General features: G+C 43.9%; 1 protein-coding gene across 3 annotated transcripts in view; it reads left to right on the top strand.

Moving 5' to 3' along the window:
- The window catches only part of inpp4b (inositol polyphosphate-4-phosphatase type II B), a 589,015-nt gene that overhangs the window by 106,783 nt on the left and 461,735 nt on the right, over positions 1-20,497 (top strand). The window lies entirely within an intron of this gene.

Raw genomic sequence — 20,497 nt, 5'->3', positions numbered from 1 at the left:
TTAGCCGGCATTTTACCTACCGGTAGGTCTTCCTTGGTCCTGAAAACTCCAATGAGCCAATTAAAATGCCCGGTCAGCGAAGGAGTTTGCCTATGGCTGCCCTCGACTGCCTGTAACTAAATAGCTACCCCACTCCACTGCACTACCAGTTAAAAAGAGCCATGCCGACCAAATTCTACTCGTGGAACATTTTTCAACATGTTGAAAAATTTTCCGCCACCTAGCTGAGGCCACGAGTATGCGGGAACTTCCCTCGAGCATGAAGAAGAGTTCCAGCGACCACATAGGACCTCCTCGGACCACGTGTCGACCATGCTGCGAGTTTGAAGATCAAAGACACTCTTCTAAACTCGCAGATTAGGTCGCCCAAATGGGACAGCCCCTTTAGTATAAACGTTCAGAATACAAGTTTATTTTAACAATTAAATGAATTCCACTATTATATTTACCAGATTAAATGACACAACATCTAAAGCATCCAACTAATTAAACAAAGAACTGGATGGCATTTGCATCTACGATGAAATATTATATGTGAAATACAGTATAGTAAGTACAAAGATCTCCCATGTAACAAGTTGAAGTCTTAACATGTTGTTATAATTCAAGCACACCTCCTTTCTAACTGTTTCACTGTACGAAAAATATTGAGGAAAATACCAAATGGTTTTAAACTGGATAATGTAAAGACTGAAGGAGATCTGGGTGTGTTCACTATCAGGCAGAGCTAGATGGCTGCATTTGTAAAGGATACACAATGTAAAGGGCCTGTCCCACCAGCATGCGACTGCATGCGTCTAGCGCGACCAAACGTGGTGACTTGAGGCGTACGGCCTCGCGGGGCCGGTCCCACTTCCAACCGCGGAGGCGTCTAGAGTTGTGCGGGGCTGGTCCTGACATCATACTCACCAATCAGCTGGGCAGGAGGCGGGCCGACTTAATTTGGACGTCGCACGGCGTCGGGCGGTTACGTCATCACGCAACGGCACGCGATAGGCGTACGCCGTCAAGGCACTGCGTATGACGTCGAGACGCTGCGTACGGCCTCAATGCGCCTGTGGGCCGACAGGCCATTGTCGCGCGGGATTTTCGGACAGTGCAAGTTTTTCGGAGCCCCGCGCGATGTCAGGACCAGCCCCGCTCAACTCAGATTCAGATTCAGATTCCGTCTCCGCCGATCGAAGTGGGACCGGCCCCGCTAGGCCGTACGGCCTCAAGCCACCACGTTTGGTTGCGCTAGACGCATGCATAGAAACATAGAAACATAGAAATTAGGTGCAGGAGTAGGCCATTCGGCCCTTCGAGCCTGCACCGCCATTCAATATGATCATGGCTGATCATCCAACTCAGTATCCTGTACCTGCCTTCTCTCCATACCCTCTGATCCCCTTAGCCACAAGGGCCACATCTAACTCCCTCTTAAATATAGCTAATGAACTGGCCTCGACTACCCTCTGTGGCAGAGAATTCCAGAGATTCACCACTCTCTGTGTGAAAAAAGTTCTTCTCATCTCGGTTTTAAAGGATTTCCCCCTTATCCTTAAGCTGTGACCCCTTGTCCTAGACTTCCCCAACATCGGGAGCAATCTTCCTGCATCTAGCCTGTCCAACCCCTTAAGAATTTTACAAGTTTCTATAAGATCCCCTCTCAATCTCCTAAATTCTAGAGAGTATAAACCAAGTCTATCCAGTCTTTCTTCATAAGACAGTCCTGACATCCCAGGAATCAGTCTGGTGAACCTTCTCTGTACTCCCTCTATGGCAATAATGTCCTTCCTCAGATTTTGAGACCAAAACTGTACGCAATACTCCAGGTGTGGTCTCACCAAGACCCTGTACAACTGCAGTAGAACCTCCCTGCTCCTATACTCAAATCCTTTTGCTATGAAAGCTAACATACCATTCGCTTTCTTCACTGCCTGCTGCACCTGCATGCAGTCATATGCTGGTGGGACAGGCCCTTTACATGTCAGACTGCTTGTGCACCACTGAAACAAACAGAATATTCAGGATTCAATATATCTGAAACTAAAGCAGAATATGCTGGAAAAGCTCAGGCAACACCTCAAATAACACTCACTTCTGACCATGGAAGTAGCGGGGAAGCATTCTAGCTGTGGAAATAATAAAATATTCATGTCAGATAAATCTAAAATATTGGATACTGAGTTATGTGAAGAAAGCTGATGCTGTAAAATGGGAGTACACTAGAAATGCAGTTTCCCTGACGGATGAAATGATCTCACTCATTGCATTTGCCATTGTAATCTTGGCTCACAAAACCGCATGATCAGTTATTCAATGGCAAGAAATCTGTGAGTGGTTTTATGGGTGGAATAATCTGCTTTACAGCTATTAAGAATCCTGATGGTCTGCATCAGGCTCGCTGTGTGCTGTTTTCTCAGTTCCCTTTGACATTGCTATGGTCCTGTGTTCCCTCTGACATGTGGGGTCCCCATTCATTTGCAGTTTCTTGTGTCCACTGTCAACCAGTTCCTTTGCCCTCCATCACCTGCCTGCACCCTCTGATCATCACCTGATCACTCCCTGGCTCCCCCCCCCCCCCCCCCCCCCCCCTATTTGCATCTGCCCACCTCTGGTTCTGCATTTCACTCTTATCCCTCTCTTTAATGCCCCTGTCCCACTTAGGAAACCTGAACGGAAACGTCTGGAGACTTTGCGCCCCACCCAAGGTTTCCGTGCGGTTCCCGGAGGTTGCAGGAGGTTGCAGGTAGTGGAAGCAGGTAGGGAGACTGACAAAAACCTCCGGGAACCGCACGGAAACCTTGGGTGGGGCGCAAAGTTTCCAGAGGTTTCCGTTCAGGTTTCCTAAGTGGGACAGGGGGCATAAGTATTTCAACATTTGCAACCCTTTGTTTTCTCCACTTATCACCTACAGCCCTCGTGACTTTCTCTATCCTTCTAACCCTGGTTGGCTCATCTCCCCTTCCTTATCCGGATGCATGCATCATTTGCCAGCTCGTACCCACCCTTTCCATTCACTTCTTCCTACCAGATATCTCCCATCTGCTCCAGTTTTGAAAAATGGTCCCGACTGGAAACATGTTTGTTCACTTTCCTCCAGAGATGGTGCCTGACCCACTGATTTATGCCAAAAAAATGTCCTCAGGATTCCAGCATTTGCAGTCTCTTGTATCTCCAAGTTATAAATGATGGCTGGGCTTGCCAAATGCACTAGTGTACTTCTATATTTATTCATGTTGACCAGGGAAAAAATAATATGCTAATTTTTTTGAAAATGGAGCCATTTGTGTTATCCTGTCAAGATAGATAGCACACCAGGATGTTAATTCAAAACATAAAACATTGAATGTGCTTGAGAAAAATATGTGATGTAAATAATATCCTGCCGTGATTTAATTCACAGAACAATTCTCTTACCTGTCACTGATACAATGGAATAATTATCCTTTGCAATGATTTACTAAATAAATGAGGAAACAGGTTCCTGGGATCAGCTTTACTGTTTGAAATGAGCACATGCAAAATAACAATCTTGTTTAATTGCTGAGCAGGTAGTTTGTGACCACAGTAAATTTTACCATTTTGCCGTTTCAACGTTGACAATTTACATTAGTTTGTGGACTGAATTATCGTCTGGTTGAGTGTATATTCATTCAGCTTCCATATATTGTCAGGTTGCAAGGCAGCACATAATATATCCCTGTAAACTAAAGGGTATTGACGGGATCCAGGAGAAGATTATTTATTAGACAAGAATTTATTAGAGAAGATCATCTTAGATAAAGGGGAGGTCATTTAAGACTGAGGTGAGAAAAAACTTTTTCACCCAGAGAGTTGTGAATTTTGTGGAATTCCCTGCCACAGAGGGCAGTGGAGGCCAAGTCACTGGATGGATTTAAGAGAGAGTTAGATAGGGCTCTAGGGCCTAGTGGAGTCAAGGGATATGGGGAGAAGGCAGGCACTGGTTATTGATAGGGGACGATCAGCCATGATCACAATGAATGGCGGTGCTGGCTCGAAGGGCCGAATGGCCTCCTCCTGCACCTATTTTCTATGTTTCTATGTTTCTAAGTATCCTGAGGACAGCACTAGTGAGGATTTCCCCATCAGACAATATGATTTTAAATGGCATCATACTATGCAAGATGTTGAATAGTCTTTTTTAAACAGTTAGCATAAGTAAAAGCTGTTATTTAAAAAAAATGAATGGGATTGTCATTAACAATCCACCTTGAATACGATTGTAGACACTGGAGTAACTCAGCAGGACAGGCAGCATCACAGGAGAGAAGGATCGAGACCCTTCTTCAAACTGAGAGTCGGGGGGAGGGAAACTAGAGATATGGAAGGGTAAGGTGTGAAAATGACAGATCATAGCAGACGATGGTCAAGAAAATGTACAATGATTCATTGTTGGCTGAGGGGATAATGAGGCATCAATCAGTAAAATTATTCAGGAGGACTTTGAAACTAGTTGGAGAACTAGGGTGGGGAATGGACAGAGAGAGAGAGGGTAAGCTGGCCCTCAACACCAGCAAAACCAAGGAACTGATTGTGGACTTTGGAAGGAGTAGGAGGGGGACCCACAGCCCCATTTATATCAATGGGTCGATGGTTGAAAGGGTCAAGAACTTCAAATTCCTGGGCGTGCACATCTCTGAAGATCTTTCCTGGTCCGAGAACACTAACGCAATTATCAAAAAAGCTCATCAGCGCCTCTACTTCCTGAGAAGATTACGGAGAGTCGGATTGTCAAGGAAGACTCTCTCTAACTTCTACAGGTGCACAGTCGAGAGCATGCTGACCGGTTGCATCGTGGCTTGGTTCGGCAATTTGAGCGCCCTGGAGAGGAAAAGACTACAAAAAGTAGTAAACACTGCCCAGTCCATCATCGGCTCTGACCTTCCTTCCATCGAGGGGATTTATCGCAGTCGCTGCCTCAAAAAGACTGGCAGTATCATCAAAGACCCACACCATCCTGGCCACACACTCATCTCCCTGCTACCTTCAGGTAGAAGGTACAGGAGCCTGAAGACTGTAACAACCAGGTTCAGGAATAGCTACTTCCCCCCAGCCATCAGGCTATTAAACCTGGCTCAGACAAAACTCTGATTATTAGCAACCACTTTCTGTTATTTGCACTTTATTTGCAGTTTATTTATTCATGTGTGTATATATTTATATCATGGTGTATGGACACATTGATCTGTTTTGTAGTCAAATGCCTACTATGTTCTGTGTGCTTAAGCAAAGCAAGAATTTCATTGTCCTATACAGGGACACATGACAATAAACTCACTTGAACTTGAACTTGAGCGAGGGTTACGAAATTAGAGAAGTCAATGTTCATACCACTGGGGTGAAAGCTGCCCAAGCGAAATATGAGGTGCTGTTCCTCCAATTTGCGTTGGGCCCACACTGTGACAATGGAGGAGGCCCGGGACAGAAAGGTCAAGAATGGGAGGGGGAGATAAAGTGTTTAGCAATCGGGAGATCGTGTGGGCCTAGGCGGACTGAATGTCCTTTCTAAAACCTCTTATCTTACCTATTCTTATGTGCTGAATATTTTCCATTTTGTGTACAGCATGGAAAAAGGCACTTCGGCCTACAAAGTCCACACTGACCTTCGATCACCTGTCAACACTATTTCTATGTTATCTCACTGCCTATAGAGAAGGCCCAAGACAGAAAGGCGGCTATGGGGATAGCAAGGGGAGTCACGGGAGATCCCTCAGGCTTTTGTGGACCAAGTGCGTGTTCCGCTAAACAGTCCCTTAGTCTACACCTGGTCTTGCTGATGTAATTGAGGCCACATTACAAGCACGGAATGTAGTAGAAGATGTTTTAAGATATACATGTGAACCTCTGTCTCACCTGGAAGGGTAAACTGGAGGAACAGCACCTCGTATTGCACTAGGGGAGCTTACAACCCAATGGTAGGAACATTGATATCTTCAATGCTAAGCACCAACCCTACCATGTGCCTCTCTACTCATGGATTTACCAAATTAAATAAAGGATATAGGCTTGCATTTATAAAGGTACTTTACAGGATAGCTTCCATATATTATTGTCAAACTGCTAATATTGGCTGCAAACAGCTGCAGGAATAGTAGGGGTTGGCATTGTAGAGGATTTTAACTTTCCTAATATAGATTGGGCCAGGGGTTTAGACTGGGTGGAATTTGTCAAGTGTGGTCCGCAAAGTTTCCTCGGGCATTATAAAGAGGGCCCTCCAAGGGAGAGACAATAGACAATAGGCCATAGACAATAGGTGCAGGAGTAGAGGCCATTTGGCCCTTCGAGCCAGTACCGTCATTCAATGTGATCATGACTGATCATCCCCAATCAGTACCCCGTTCCTGCCTTCTCCCCATATCCCCTGACTCCGCTATTTTTAAGAGCCCTATCTAGCTCTCTCTTGAAAGCATCCAGAGAACCTGCCTCCACCGCCCTCTGAGGCAGAGAATTCCACAGACTCACCACTCTGTGAGAACAAGTGTTTCCTCGTCTCCGCTCTAAATGGCTTACTCCTTATTCTTAAACTGTGGCCCCTGGTTCTGGACTTCCCCAACATCAGGAACATGTTTCCTGCCTCTAGCGTGTCCAAGCCCTAAACAATCTTATATGTTTCAATGAGATTCTCATCCTTCTAAACTCCAGAGTGTACAAGCCCAGCTGCTCCATTCTCTCAGCATATGGCAGTCTCGCCATCCCGGGAATTAACCTTGTAAACCTACGCTGCACTCCCTCAATAGCAAGAATGTCCTTCCTCAAATTAGGGGACCAAAACTGCACACAATACTCCAGGTGTGGTCTCACTAGGAAGGATAAAGCTTGATCCTATTCCTGAGAAATATGACAGGACTAGTGACTTAGTGGGCTCTCTCGGACCAGAGACCACAGTTCTATTAGTTTTTACATAATCATGGAAGAGTACAGGGTTCGTCCACAAGTTAAAGTCCTAAACTGGGCCCAGGCCAACTTTGATGGTATTCGGCAGAAAATTGCAAAAGCTGATTGGAGTAGGTTGTTGGCAGGCAAAGTGCAATCCAGGAAACGTGAGGCTTTTGAAAGAGAGTGTTCGGGGTACGCAAGTTCTTGTGAGAGTGAAGGGCAGAGTAGATAGGAGGACCTATTGGAGATGAAAGTGATGATGAGAGAAATTGAGGCTCTAGTCAGCAAAAAGTAAAAGGAATGTATTATGCATGGGCTGAAAGGATCAAGTGCATCCCTGGGGGAGGAGTATAGAAGATTGAAGATGTATACTTAAGAAGGAAATCAACAGGGCAAAAAGGGGGCATGGGATAGCTCTGGTAGATTAGGGAGAATCCAGAAGACTTTTTGTATATTAAGGGGGAAAGGGTAACTAGAGAGTGTAAGCTCCCTCAGAAACCAAAGGCATCATCTACATGTGGAGCGGCATGAGATGGCCGAGGTTGGCAATGAATATTCTCCTCTGTTTCCACTGTGGAGGAAGACATGAAGACCAGGGAACTTGGGAAAGTTGTCGATAGACAAAAATGCTGGAGAAACTCAGTGGGTGAGGCAGCATCTATGGAGCGAAGGAAATAGGCGATGTTTCAGGTCGAGACCCTTCTTAGAGACATAGAAACATAGAAAATAGGTGCAGGAGGAGGCCATCGGCCCTTCGAGCCTGCCGCCATTAATTGTGATCATGGCTGATCGTCCCCTATCAATAACCCGTGCCTGCCTTCTCCCCATATCCCTTGACTCCACTAGCCCCTAGAGCTCTATCTAACTCTCTCTTAAATCCATCCAGTGACTTGGCCTGCACTGCCCTCTGTGGCCATAAATTCAAAACTCTCTGGATGAAAATGTTTTTTCTCACCTCAGTCTTAAATGATCTCCCCTTTATTCTAAGACAGTGGCCCCTGGTTCTGGACTCGCCCAACATTGGGAACATTTTTCCTGCATCTAGCTTGTCCAGTCCTTTTATAATTTTATATGTTTCTATAAGATGCCCCCTCATCCTTCTAAACTCCAGTGAGTACAAGCCTAGTCTTTTCAATCATTCCTCATATGACAGTCCCGCCATCCCAGGGATCAATCTCGTGAACCTACGCTGCACTTCTTCAGACAGTTGTCAGTGTATTGAGGACAGTCTGTCTTCCAGTCGAGGACATGATGGATGTACTAAAACATCTCTGGGGCCTGATCAAATATATCCATTGATACGGTGGGTCGCTGGAGAAGAAATTGCAGGAGCCTTTGCTGAGATATATGGATCATCCTTAGCTACGGATGAGGTGCCAGTAGACAGGAGAGTGGCCTACGTTGTGGTTTTAAAGGGGTTACAAAGAGAAATCTGGGAATTAGACAATAGTAAGCGTAACATGTGGGGTAAGCAAGTTACTGGAAAGCATTCTGAGGGATACGATATATGAGCATTTGAAAAGACAAGGATTGATAACATGGTAACAATAAAATAAACTTATTAAGGACAGAAATTGTGATTTGGTGCTTGGTAGATCATGTGCACATGATTTTTTTTAAGAACCAAGTAGGTCGATGAGGGTAGGGTGGTAGGCACTGTTTGTGTGGACATCAGCAAGGCCTTTCATAAGGTTCCACACGGTTGGCTGCTCCATAACCCTTCTCCCCTCCCTAACCCCCCTGATCCGTTGTTCCCCGTTTCCCCAACACAATATTCCACCACTCACCCATTTCCCCAGCATAACCCATTTCCACCACTCACCCGTTCCCCCAACGCAACCCGTTCCCACAACGCAATCAATCCTTCCCAAGTGGTGGGGGGGGCAGACAGCGCTGCCCGGAGCCAATGAATGGACTCGATTTTTAAGTAGGCGTCGGCGCTCCCTTGAACCAATCAATCCTTCCCATGTGGGTGGGGGGGGGGGTGCAAAAATCTCACTCTCTCCTTACTCCCCTTGAAGCTGCTGACCCCATTGTGTCTCTGTCACCTCTCCCTCCCTCTCCTTTTCCCTACCCTCAGTCACTCCCTCCCTCACCTCTTCCCTTTTGCACTACCCCACTAAAGACAATGTTTAAATAACGTTTCTTCTCCTCCCATCCCCCACTCCGTCAACTCTCACAGCTTGTGTATTGGCAGCAGAGATCACATTGTGATTGGACAAACAATGAGATGTCATTGTGGCATCATCACCGGAAGCTGCTAGAAACGTCTCCCACACACAGGCAGTTATTATTTTCACAATTGTCTTTTTTTTAAACTTGTGAAATATAACATAAAATGTGAATAAACTTGATAATAACGACCACGGCAAAAAGCTGAGTAAGATTCTGCAAAAACCTCCGCGCAATTGTGTACCGTTTTGGCGTAGTACCTTAATCTCACAGACAGAGAGACAAACAAGACGAAACTTGTAAAGATAGATAGATAGATAGATAGATAGATAGATAGATAGATAGATAGATAGATAGATAGATAGATAGATAGATAGATAGATAGATAGATAGATAGATAGATAGATAGATAGATAGATAGATAGATAGATAGATAGATAGATAGACAAATTCACATTAAACATCACTGAGTTTAGAGAAAAGTAGATTTATTTGATAACATGTTTTACATTTAAAGAATAAAAAGTTATCTTGTGTGAAATTGCTATAGAGATATAGAATTTGATATGAATCCCATTACGAAGAAAGATTGGATGGCTCTTGCTTAAATAGTACACCTGAATACATTTAGCAAATGTCAAAAACTTCACTTGTCTAGTCCCTGTTATTTGAATACAACCTCAGCAACATAACTGATATATATATATATATAGTTTTGGCAGTAGGAATATCCCTCCTTTTTTGTGCTTTTTGAAGAGACCAATAATTGTCTGCAGATTAGATGCTGATTGACGTGCAGAATGCGTGTAGGAGTAGGGTGCTATTTGGGAAATCTAAAGGGAGCTAGGAATTGGAAGCAAGGATGGTGTTTTAATGGCATTCATTTTTTAATACCTAGATCTGGGCCATCCTATTATGCCCAGGACTTTAAGGTTCTATTTTATCTTTGGATTAATTTGATGTAATGCAGCCAAGACTTCAATTATCTCTCATTTTTCTGGATGCCCATATCATTTGGGTAACAATTGTTCCCAAAAAGCTATTGAATCTTGCTCTCAATTTGTTCCTAAATTCCTCCATGAAACCTATCTCTCTTTGCACAACATGACAGATCACATTCTTGGCCTTGCTATTGGCCATTCCTACTGTTTTCCTCCTCCTGGGTCATTTGGCAATATTTATATTATTGACATAACATGAATATGAGTTGCACTGTGTGCCATTTTCATTTTCTCACCTTGCTGAAGAAAAAATATATAATTTCTGGGATGCAAAGCGAATTCACACAGGTTCTCCCAATACAGAGGTAAGGATTTTATGTTTTAGAAAATTAGGATAAATAATTTATTCCTTCTAAAAGTAATCCTTTGTTTTAGGAGACACAAAGTACCTGTACTCAGGTTTCTCCTCACACACTGGCACAGATACAGAGGCAGCCACAAATACATGCTGAGAGTTCATAGTAAGAATAATGTATACTAAGTAGTTCCTATGCCATTATTGTAAAATAGACGGTCTTGACAATGTCCCACAAAGCATATTATGTGCTGTGGAGTCCTAGCGACGACAGATGGCACAATGGGCTAAGTGTTCGGCTGGCAACCGGAAGGTAGCCGGTTCGAATCCCGCTTGGAGTGCATACTGTCGTTGTGTCCTTGGGCAAGACACTTCACCCACCTTTGCCTGTGTGTGAATGTGTGTGAGTGATTGGTGGTGGTCGGAGGGGCCGTAGGCGCAGATTGGCAGCCACGCTTCCGTCAGTCTGCCCCAAGGCAGCTGTGGCTACAGAAGTAGCTTACCACCACCGAGTGTGACTGAGGAGTGAATGAATAATGCGATGTAAAGCGCCTTGAGTATTAGAAAGGCGCTATATAAATCCCATCCATTATTATTATTATTATTAGCGACTTAACAAAAGTATGAAATGCTATTGAACTATTGTAAAATAAAGCAGACATGAAAGCAGTGCACTGTGCAGTAGATATGAAAGAGTGGTGTGCTGTACACACATTTACAAATCTCCCACTTCAAGTTTAATGTTTATATTTCAGCTGTAGATTTAAAAGTCTATATCAATTATTGTCCTTAGCATAAATTGATATAATTCAGTTTCGATAGTACTTTGGCTTTGGGCTTGATTTTCTTGGTTGAGCGCTTATCCTGGTATTACAGCACAAGTACCTTGTGTTTTAATTGTAATTTTATGATTCACAAGCAAATTTATATTTCTCGAAGATAAGATTGTTCACACTAATGTAATTCCACCTGGTTCCTAGATAAGAAATTATAGGAGTAAAGAGGTCCTTCTACAGTTGTACAGAGCCCTAGTGAGACCACACCTGGAGTATTGTGTGCAGTTTTGGTCCCCTAATTTGAGGAAGGACATTCTTGCTATTGAGGGAGCCCAGCGAAGGTTTACAATGTTGATTCCCGGGGTGGCGGGATTGTCATATGCTGAGAGAATGGAGCAGCTGGGCTTGTACACTCTGGAGTTTAGATGGATGAGAGGGGATCTCATTGAAACATATAAGATTGTTAAGGGCTTGGACACACTAGAGGCAGGAAACATGTTCCCGATGTTGGCGGAGTCCAGAACCAGGGGCCACAGTTTAAGAATAAGGAGTAAGCCATTTAGAACGGAGACGAGGAAACACTTTTTCTCATAGAGAGTGGTGAGTCTGTGGAATTCTCTGCCTCAAAGGGCGGTGGAGGCAGGTTCTCTGGATGCTTTCAAGAGAAAGCTAGATAGGGCTCTTAAAAAATAGCGGAGTCAGGGGATATGGGGAGAAGGCAGGAACGGGGTACTGATTGGGGAAGATCAGCCATGATCACATTGAATGACAGTGCTGGCTCGAACGGCCAAATGGCCTGCTCCTGCACCTATTGTCTATTGACTATTCATAGAATCATAGAATCATAGAATCTATTGTCTATTAAATTAAGATATTTTTCTGACGTGTCTTGATATGTTTCAATAACAGTTGAAAACAACAATTCAAAAATTACATTCAACGAGAACCTTTTTAAAATTGCAAATTTGTGTTGCATGCAATTTCACCATGAAATTCTAATTATTTTTTAAAATAGCACACAGTAAAATGAACTTTATTTTTAATATTAGATGATGCCCATCAACTTCAAAAGAGACAGGATTTAAAGCTTTGTAGTTTTCTGGAAAAAGTTCCATAGATCACAATTCAAAACATAATTTGAATAGAAGGCATATTATTTCATTTCATATTTCATTTTAATTCATTTCATTTCATTTTAATTCCTATTAAAATATGCAATAAAGTAAATAAAAACAGAAGCGTTCTTTGTCACCAGATGGCAGAAGTGAGTTAATGACAAAGCATATATCCTGAAAAAGACAAATTGAAAACATCGATTTTGCCAGAGTACGTTGCTGATCTTTTGAAAGGGGGAAAGATGTGGCTGATAAAAATTTTGTATCAAGATAATCGTCTTAATAGATTCAAACATAACTTTTGTATTTTTTCATTTTCATCTCCAATTTTCAGCATTTTTTTTGGCTTTTTTACTCGTTATCAATAAATCTTTGAGGAATTCTATGAGGAAGTAAACAGCAGGATAGACAAAGGAGAGTCAGTGGATGTTATTTACCTGGATTTTCAGAATGCCTTTGATAAGATGTCACAGGTGAGGCTGCTAAAGAAGATGGGAGACCATGGTATCAGAGGAAAAATACTAACATGGATAGCTAGTTGGTTGGATGGCACAAGGCAAAGAGTGGCAATAAAGGGGGCTTTATCCGGTATTCTACAGGGGTCGGTGCTGGGGCCACTGCTCTTCACATTGTATATCAATGAATTGGCTGAGGGAATTGAAGGCTCTGTAGCTAAGTTTGCAGATGAATCAAAGATAGATGGATGGGCAGGTAGTGTAGAGAAAGCAGGGACTCTGCAGAAGTCACGTTGGCACAGCGGTAGAGTTGCTGCCTTACAGTGAATGCAGCGCCAGAGACCCAGGTTCAATCCTGACTACGGGTGCGGTCTGTGCGGAGTTTGCACGTTCTCCCCGTGACCTGCGTGGGTTTTCTCCAAGATCTTCGGTTTCCTCCCACACTCCAAAGACGTACAGGTTTGTAGGCTAATTGGCTTGGCATAAATGTGAAAATTGTCCCTAGTGTGTGTAGGATAGTGTTAATGTGCGGGGATCGCTGGTCGGCGCGGACCCAGTGTGCCGAAGGGCCTGTTTCCATGCTGTATCTCTAAACTAATCTAAACTAAAGGACTTGGACAGGTTGGGATAGTGGGCAAAGATGTGACAGATGGAATACAGTATAGCAAAGTGTGGATTCATGCATTTGGGTGGTAGGAATAAAGACGAAGACTATTTTCAAAATGGGGAGAGAATTCCGAAATCAGAGGTGCAAAGGGACTTGGGAGTGCTGGCACAGGATTCTCAAAACGTTAATTTGTAAGTCAAATCGGCAGGAAGGAAGGCAAGTGCAATGGTAGCATTCATATCAAGAGGACTAGAATATAAAAACGGGGATGTGATGCTTTATAAGGCGTTGGTCAGACCACTTTGGAGTATTGTGAGCAGTTTTGGACACCATATCTAAGGAAGGATGTGCTGGCATTGGGGATGGTCCAGAGGAGGTTTACAAGAATGATCCCAGGAATTATTGGATTAACATATGATGAGCGTTGGTACTGATGGTACTTATGAAGGTACTGGGTCTTTACTCACTGGAGTTTGGAAGGATGAGGGGGTCCTCATTGAATCTTATAGAATAGTGAAAGGCCTGGATAGAATGGAGGTGGAGAGGATGTTTCCACTAATGGGAGAATAAAAGGATGTACCTGTAGAAACGAGATGAAGAACAATTTCTTCAGTCAGAGGGTGATGAATTCCTTCTCGCCAGAGATGCTGCCTGTCTCGCTGAGTTACTCCAACATTTTGTGTCTACCTGTGGAATTCATTGCCCCAGATGGCTGTGGGGGACAAGTCAATGGATGATTTTAAGGTGGAAATTGACAGATTAGTAATGCAACACACTCTTGGTTCATTTTTTTAGATGTTACAAAGTGCTATGATAAATTTTCTAGTGAACCTAGTCAGTTTAAAGGGTTATGTAAACAGGATCTCAGTCACTTTAAAGGGAGCAGAGGAACAGGGTCCCCAATGTGTTGGAAGAGAGTATAGAAATCGGGACCTCAATAGACAATAGACAATATGCCATTAGGCCCTTCGAGCCAGCACTGCCATTCAATGTGATCATGGCTGATCATCCCCAATCAGTACCCCGTTCCTGCCTTCTCCCCATATCCCCTGACTCCGCTATTTTTAAGAGCCCTATCTAGCTCTCTATTGAAAGCATCCAGACAACCCTCCACCACACTCTGAGGCAGAGAATTCCACAGACTCACCACTCTCTGTGAGAAAAAGTGTTTCCTCGTCTCCGTTCTAAATGGCTTACTCCTTATTCTTAAACTGTGGCCCCTGGTTCTGGACTCCCCCAACATCGGGAACATGTTTCCTGCCTCTAGCGTGTCCAAGCCCTTAACGATCTTATATGTTTCAATGAGATCCCCTCAGTGCAGGCAGCATCTCTGGAGGAGACGTTTTGTGGTGGTCTACCAGCATTGCAGTTCTTTGTTTCAACATTGGGGATCTCAGAATAGTCGGATACTAGATTATCAGGATTTTATTATGTTTTGGGATGAAAAATTAATTTTCTAACTAAATTATATGGATGTTTTGTTTCATATGAATATTATGGACTTTAACTAGAAGATTAATTATTGATTAATGACCTAAATTAAATGAGTTGGGAACTGGAAAAGTATTTACAAATTACTATAATCCCTGGATCTGGCAGTACACAATCTCTTGGAGCAGTTAGTTTCCCAAATAAGTCCGTTTATTGAAGGCCTTAACAGTATATTCTGGGAATCATTCTGAAAGAACCCAAATTGTTCCTAAGGATTCACAGCATCCACGAGCCTCTTGCTTAGCTGATAACTCTTTGTCTCCTTTTCAGCTCTAGTCTTTGTCACATACTCTACCCATCTATTAGACACCACCTCCCTCACCTGTATCCATCTATCACTTGCCAGTCTTGGCCCTACCCTTCTTTTCCAGCTCCCCCCCCCCCCCCCCCCCCCCCGCCCCACCCACTTCTCCATCAATCTAAAGAAGGTACATAGAAACATAGAAACATAGAAAATAGGTGCAGGAGTAGGCCATTCGGCCCTTCGAGCCTGCACCGCCATTCAATATGATCATGGCTGATCATCCAACTCAGTATCCTGTACCTGCCTTCTCTCCAAACCCCCTGATCCCTTTAGCCACAAGGGCCACATCTAACTCCCTCTTAAATATAGCCAATGAACTGGCCTCAACTACCTTCTGTGGCAGAGAATTCCACAGATTCACCACTCTCTGTGTAAAAAATGATTTTCTCATCTCGGTCCTAAAAGATTTCCCCCTTATCCTTAAACTGTGTGACCCCTAGTTCTGGACTTCCCCAACATCGGGAACAATCTTCCTGCATCTAGCCTGTCCAATCCCTTAAGAATTTTATAAGTTTCTATAAGATCCTCCCTCAATCTTCTAAATTCTAGCGTATACAAGCCGAGTCTATCCAGTCTTTCTTCATATGAAAGTCCTGACATCCCAGGACCTGACACAAAATGCCATCTCTCCATTCCCTCTACCGATGTTGCCTGATCCATTGAGTTCCTCCAGCAGTTTGGCTTTTGTTTAAAGCTGAAGGAGGGGACAGTGGATGGGGTTAGGTGTGTGTGTGTGTTTTGTTTTAAATTATTTTTCAGCTGAGATTTCCTTCAAATTTTCAGTTTGTCTTTCAATATTGCATTCTTTCTCAAACTATATCTTTTAGATTTCATTCGTTTCCTATTACCTTTTAAAATAATCTAAAATGGAATAAATTGAAACATATCATGGTCACCCATTCCCAAGCTTCTGTTGTGTTTAAATAATTTACACTGACTTGATTGCTTTTTGTGGCGAGCTCAAGAAACCCATGGCACCTTCTGATCTTTATCCAAAAGCATTAAAAACAGCAAATTGACCAATTATTTTTCAAATTCCATTTGAGCATTCTTAGATTACACTTTCAACTTTCCAGCAATATCAATTCGGCTCTGTTTACTTTCAAAGCCAATATGCTTCTTAAACATTCCCCTTAATGTGCATCCTAAATCCCATTAGGTAATTGAATTCCACATCCTCATTGCCTTGAAAGTGGTATGTTTCGAAAGTAGTGAAATTAAAACAAAAAGTCAATAGACAATAGACAATAGGTGCAGGAGTAGGCCATTCGGCCCTTCGAGCCAGCACCGCCATTCAATGTGATCATGGCTGATCATCCCCAATCAGTACCCCGTTCCTGCCTTCTCCCCATATCCCCTGACTCTGCTATCTTTAAGAGCCCTATCTAGCTCTCTCTTGAAAGCATCCAGAGAACCTGCCTCCACCGCCCTCTGAGGCAGAGAATTCCACAGACTCACCAATCTCTGTGAGAAAAAGTCAAATCCATAACATTCAGGTAAAATCATATTCTTGTCATTTCATCCTTTATCTTATGTATACTGTGTGTTTATGTTCATTGCCTTGATATGTTATTGTTCTGGGCACCTGCCTTGTCTTCAGCACCTTTGATTTTTATAGTTAAAAGTTTCTATCCACTGGTTCCTATCTACTCTGGTTTAATTGTTGGCATATTTTTTAGGTGCGTGAAAAGGTAAAGGGCCTGTCCCACCACCGGCGAGCGCGACCAAACATGGTGACTTGAGGCGTACGGCCTCGCGGGGCCGGTCCCACTTCCACCCGCGGAGCCGTCTGGAGTTGTGTGGGGCTGGTCCTGACATCATACTCACCAATCAGCTGGGCAGGAGGCGGGCCGACTGAATTTGAACGTCGCACGGCGTTGGGCGGTTACGTCATCACGCAACGGCACGCCGGGCGGTGATGTCATCGCGCAACGCCAAGCGCTAGGCATACGCCGTCCAGACGCTGCGTACGGCATCGAAATGCTGCGCACGCCCGTCGAGGTGCTGCGTACGGCCTCAATGCGGCTGCGGGCCGACAGGCCGTTGCCGCGCGGAATTTTTGAACACGGTCGGTTTTTCGGAGCCCCGCGCGATGTCCGGACCAGCTCCGCACAACTCCATACGGCTCCGGCGATCGAAGTGGGACCGGCCCCGCGAGGTCGTACGGCTCAAGCGACCACGTTAGGTTGCGCTTGCCGCATGGAGTCGCATCCTGGTGGGACAGGCCCTTAACTCTGTGGGGAGCATATTTCTTTCACATTTGTATGCGTTGAGCAGGATATATAACTTTAGTCAGAGTTTCAACCTGCCGATTGTGGCTTTCTGTAGTAGATATTTATATCTGGAAGTCTAAGTTGATTTACAAGTATCAACCTGATTCGTAAACCCTGGAGGACTGTCTCAGATCTGGCTCAGGTGCTTCCTATAAGACTTGGATGAATCCACCATAACTTCAAAGTCAAGGAAGCCAGCAAAGTTTGCAAATCAGTTAATGTGAAGCCATTGGGAAGATATATTGACTATCATAAGATGAATTGCAAATAACTCCTTATAGCAGGGAAATATATTTTAATACAATGACAGATCCCCTGATTCCAATGTAGTTTCTTTCTCCATATTCTCCTGTTTACACATGCACTTTCAGAAACCAAGAGCAGCTTAAATATGTATTGATATATTGTGGAGTGCAGAATTGTTATGTAAATATTCCCAATTGCATTGCCTGTTCTACATGTATTATCCAAGCAGCAAACCAGCTGTTGTCTCTGAGTTGAATCATTAACGTTTACATAGTATACAGTATTTGAAAATGGAATTATGTGAGGAGTTATGCTTGTTGCTTAATTTGCATTATCTCGGTGTGTTTTTGCATATTAAAATGGTCTTCACCGTCTTGCAGGCTTTCTAAAATAATTTGACAAAAATAACTCTATTTCCTTTATCCATTTATTCTTCCCCGCAGGCCTCTTCTTCTTGGTCAGTTCTCAGGATTAATCATGACTTGCTTCCACGTCACCTCTAAGTTCACAAGATAATGGAGTAGAATTGGGCCATTTGGCCCATTGAGTGAAATTAGGCCATTCGGCCCATTATATGAAACATATGAGATTGTTAAGGGCTTGGACACGCTAGAGGCAGGAAACATGTTCCCGATGTTGGGGGAGTCCAGAACCAGGGGCCACAGTTTAAGAATAAGGAGCAAGCCATTTAGAACGGAGACGAGGAAACACTTTTTCTCACAGAGAGTGGTGAGTCTGTGGAATTCTCTGCCTCAGAGGGCGGTGGAGGCAGGTTCTCTGGATGCTTTCAAGAGAGAGCTAGATAGGGCTCTTAAAAATAGCGGAGTCAGGGGATATGGGGAGAAGGCAGGAACAGGGTACTGATTGGGGATGATCAGCCATGATCACATTGAATGGCGGTGCTGGCTCGAAGGGCCAAATGGCCTGCTCCTGCACCTATTGTCTATTGTCTATTGTCTATTGTGTCCACTACACCATTCAATCATGGCTGATCAATGCCTCCTAATCCCATTTTCCTGCCCTCCCCATAAGGATGGAAGTGACATTGTATAATTTCCTTTGAAGCACGGTGCCTACTGCATACCAGCCACTACACAGTCATTATAGAATGGGAACTTGTTCCAATGGCATGATGGTCAAGATGATTTAAGGCCACGGTGCAAGCTCAGCACACACATGTATGTGAACATTCTAAATGCAGGCATAATTGAACACAGTGATCAAGCTCACACACGACACACACACACACAATCTTGCCCCTGTCCTTTTCTTACTTCACTTGCAGCTCCCTATCTTGATCCCTTCCACTCTGAGTCTCCTTGTCTCCAAGTTACGTACCCTCATATCTAATTTCCTTTCCCTAACTACCTCCTATAATCTGTCTACTTCCTGATCCTCCTCACTCTCAACTCACTCCTCTTATGCTCACCAGCTGTGCAAACTAGGGCAGGTACAGAAGCTAGGACTAAAGGTATAAGTACAAATTATTTTGTACTAGATCATTATTTCACAAGTTCTTGATTTTTCTCTGTAGATTGCATTTTACTGGTTACTTTTGAAAATGTTATTTGTGAATGGCTTTCGCCATATTTCCTTGCAACATGTTACATTTTATTTTATGTGTGCATTGTGTTCTTTTCATTTACTATAGCTGTATGGTAACTCAAATTTCACTGTACCTTAGTTGGTTAAGTGACAATAAATGCGAACTTGAACTTGAACGTGCTGAGCCCCCTGCTCTACACCATCTACACATATGACTGCACCCGCGCCCACCACAGTAACACCATTGGCAAATTCGCGGATGACACCACGGTGGTGGGGCTCATCTCTGGGGGGGGGGATGAGTACGCATACAGGGATGAGGTGGAGCAGCTGACAGTGTGGTGTGGAGAGAATAACCTGCTCCTCAACACCTCAAAGACCAAGGAGCTCATAATAGAAACATAGAAACATAGAAATTAGGTGCAGGAGTAGGCCATTCGGCCCTTCGAGCCTGCACCGCCATTCAATATGATCATGGCTGATCATCCAACTCAGTATCCTGTACCTGCCTTCTCTCCATACCCTCTGATCCCCTTAGCCACAAGGGCCACATCTAACTCCCTCTTAAATATAGCCAATGAACTGGTCTCGACTACCCTCTGTGGCAGAGAGTTCCAGAGATTCACCACTCTCTGTGTGAAAAAAGTTCTTCTCATCTCGGTTTTAAAGGATTTCCCCCTTATCCTTAAGCTGTGACACCTTGTCCTGGAATTCCCCAACATCGGGAGCAATCTTCCTGCATCTAGCCTGTCCAACCCCTTAAGAATTTTGTAAGTTTCTATAAGATCCCCTCTCAATCTCCTAAATTCTAGAGAGTATAAACCAAGTCTATCCAGTCTTTCTTCATAAGACAGTCCTGACATCCCAGGAATCAGTCTGGTGAACCTTCTCTGCACTCCCTCTATGGCAATAATGTCCTTCCTCAGATTTGGAGACCAAAACTGTACGCAATACTCCAGGTGTGGTCTCACCAAGACCCTGTACAACTGCAGTAGAACCTCCCTGCTCCTATACTCAAATCCTTTTGCTATGAAAGCTAACATACCATTCGCTTTCTTCACTGCCTGCTGCACCTGCATGCCTACTTTCAATGACTGGTGTACCATGACACCCAGGTCTCGCTGCATCTCCCCTTTTCCTAGTCGGCCACCATTTAGACTACAGGAAGAAGAAAACGGACATGGTACCATTAATCATCAGAGGGGACTGTGTGGAGAGGGTGGCAGATTTCCGCTTCCTGGGAATCCACATTGAGGAGGACCTGACGTGGAACGTGAACACCTCTGCGCTGCTGAAAAAGGTCCAGCAGAGACTGCACTTCCTGAGGGTGCTCAG

This window comes from Amblyraja radiata, chromosome 1 (genome assembly GCF_010909765.2).
Source record: "Amblyraja radiata isolate CabotCenter1 chromosome 1, sAmbRad1.1.pri, whole genome shotgun sequence".
Taxonomy (NCBI): Eukaryota; Metazoa; Chordata; class Chondrichthyes; order Rajiformes; family Rajidae; genus Amblyraja; species Amblyraja radiata.
The sequence above is the reverse complement of the archived record's forward strand: the minus strand, read 5'-3'. Positions and strand labels throughout refer to the sequence as shown.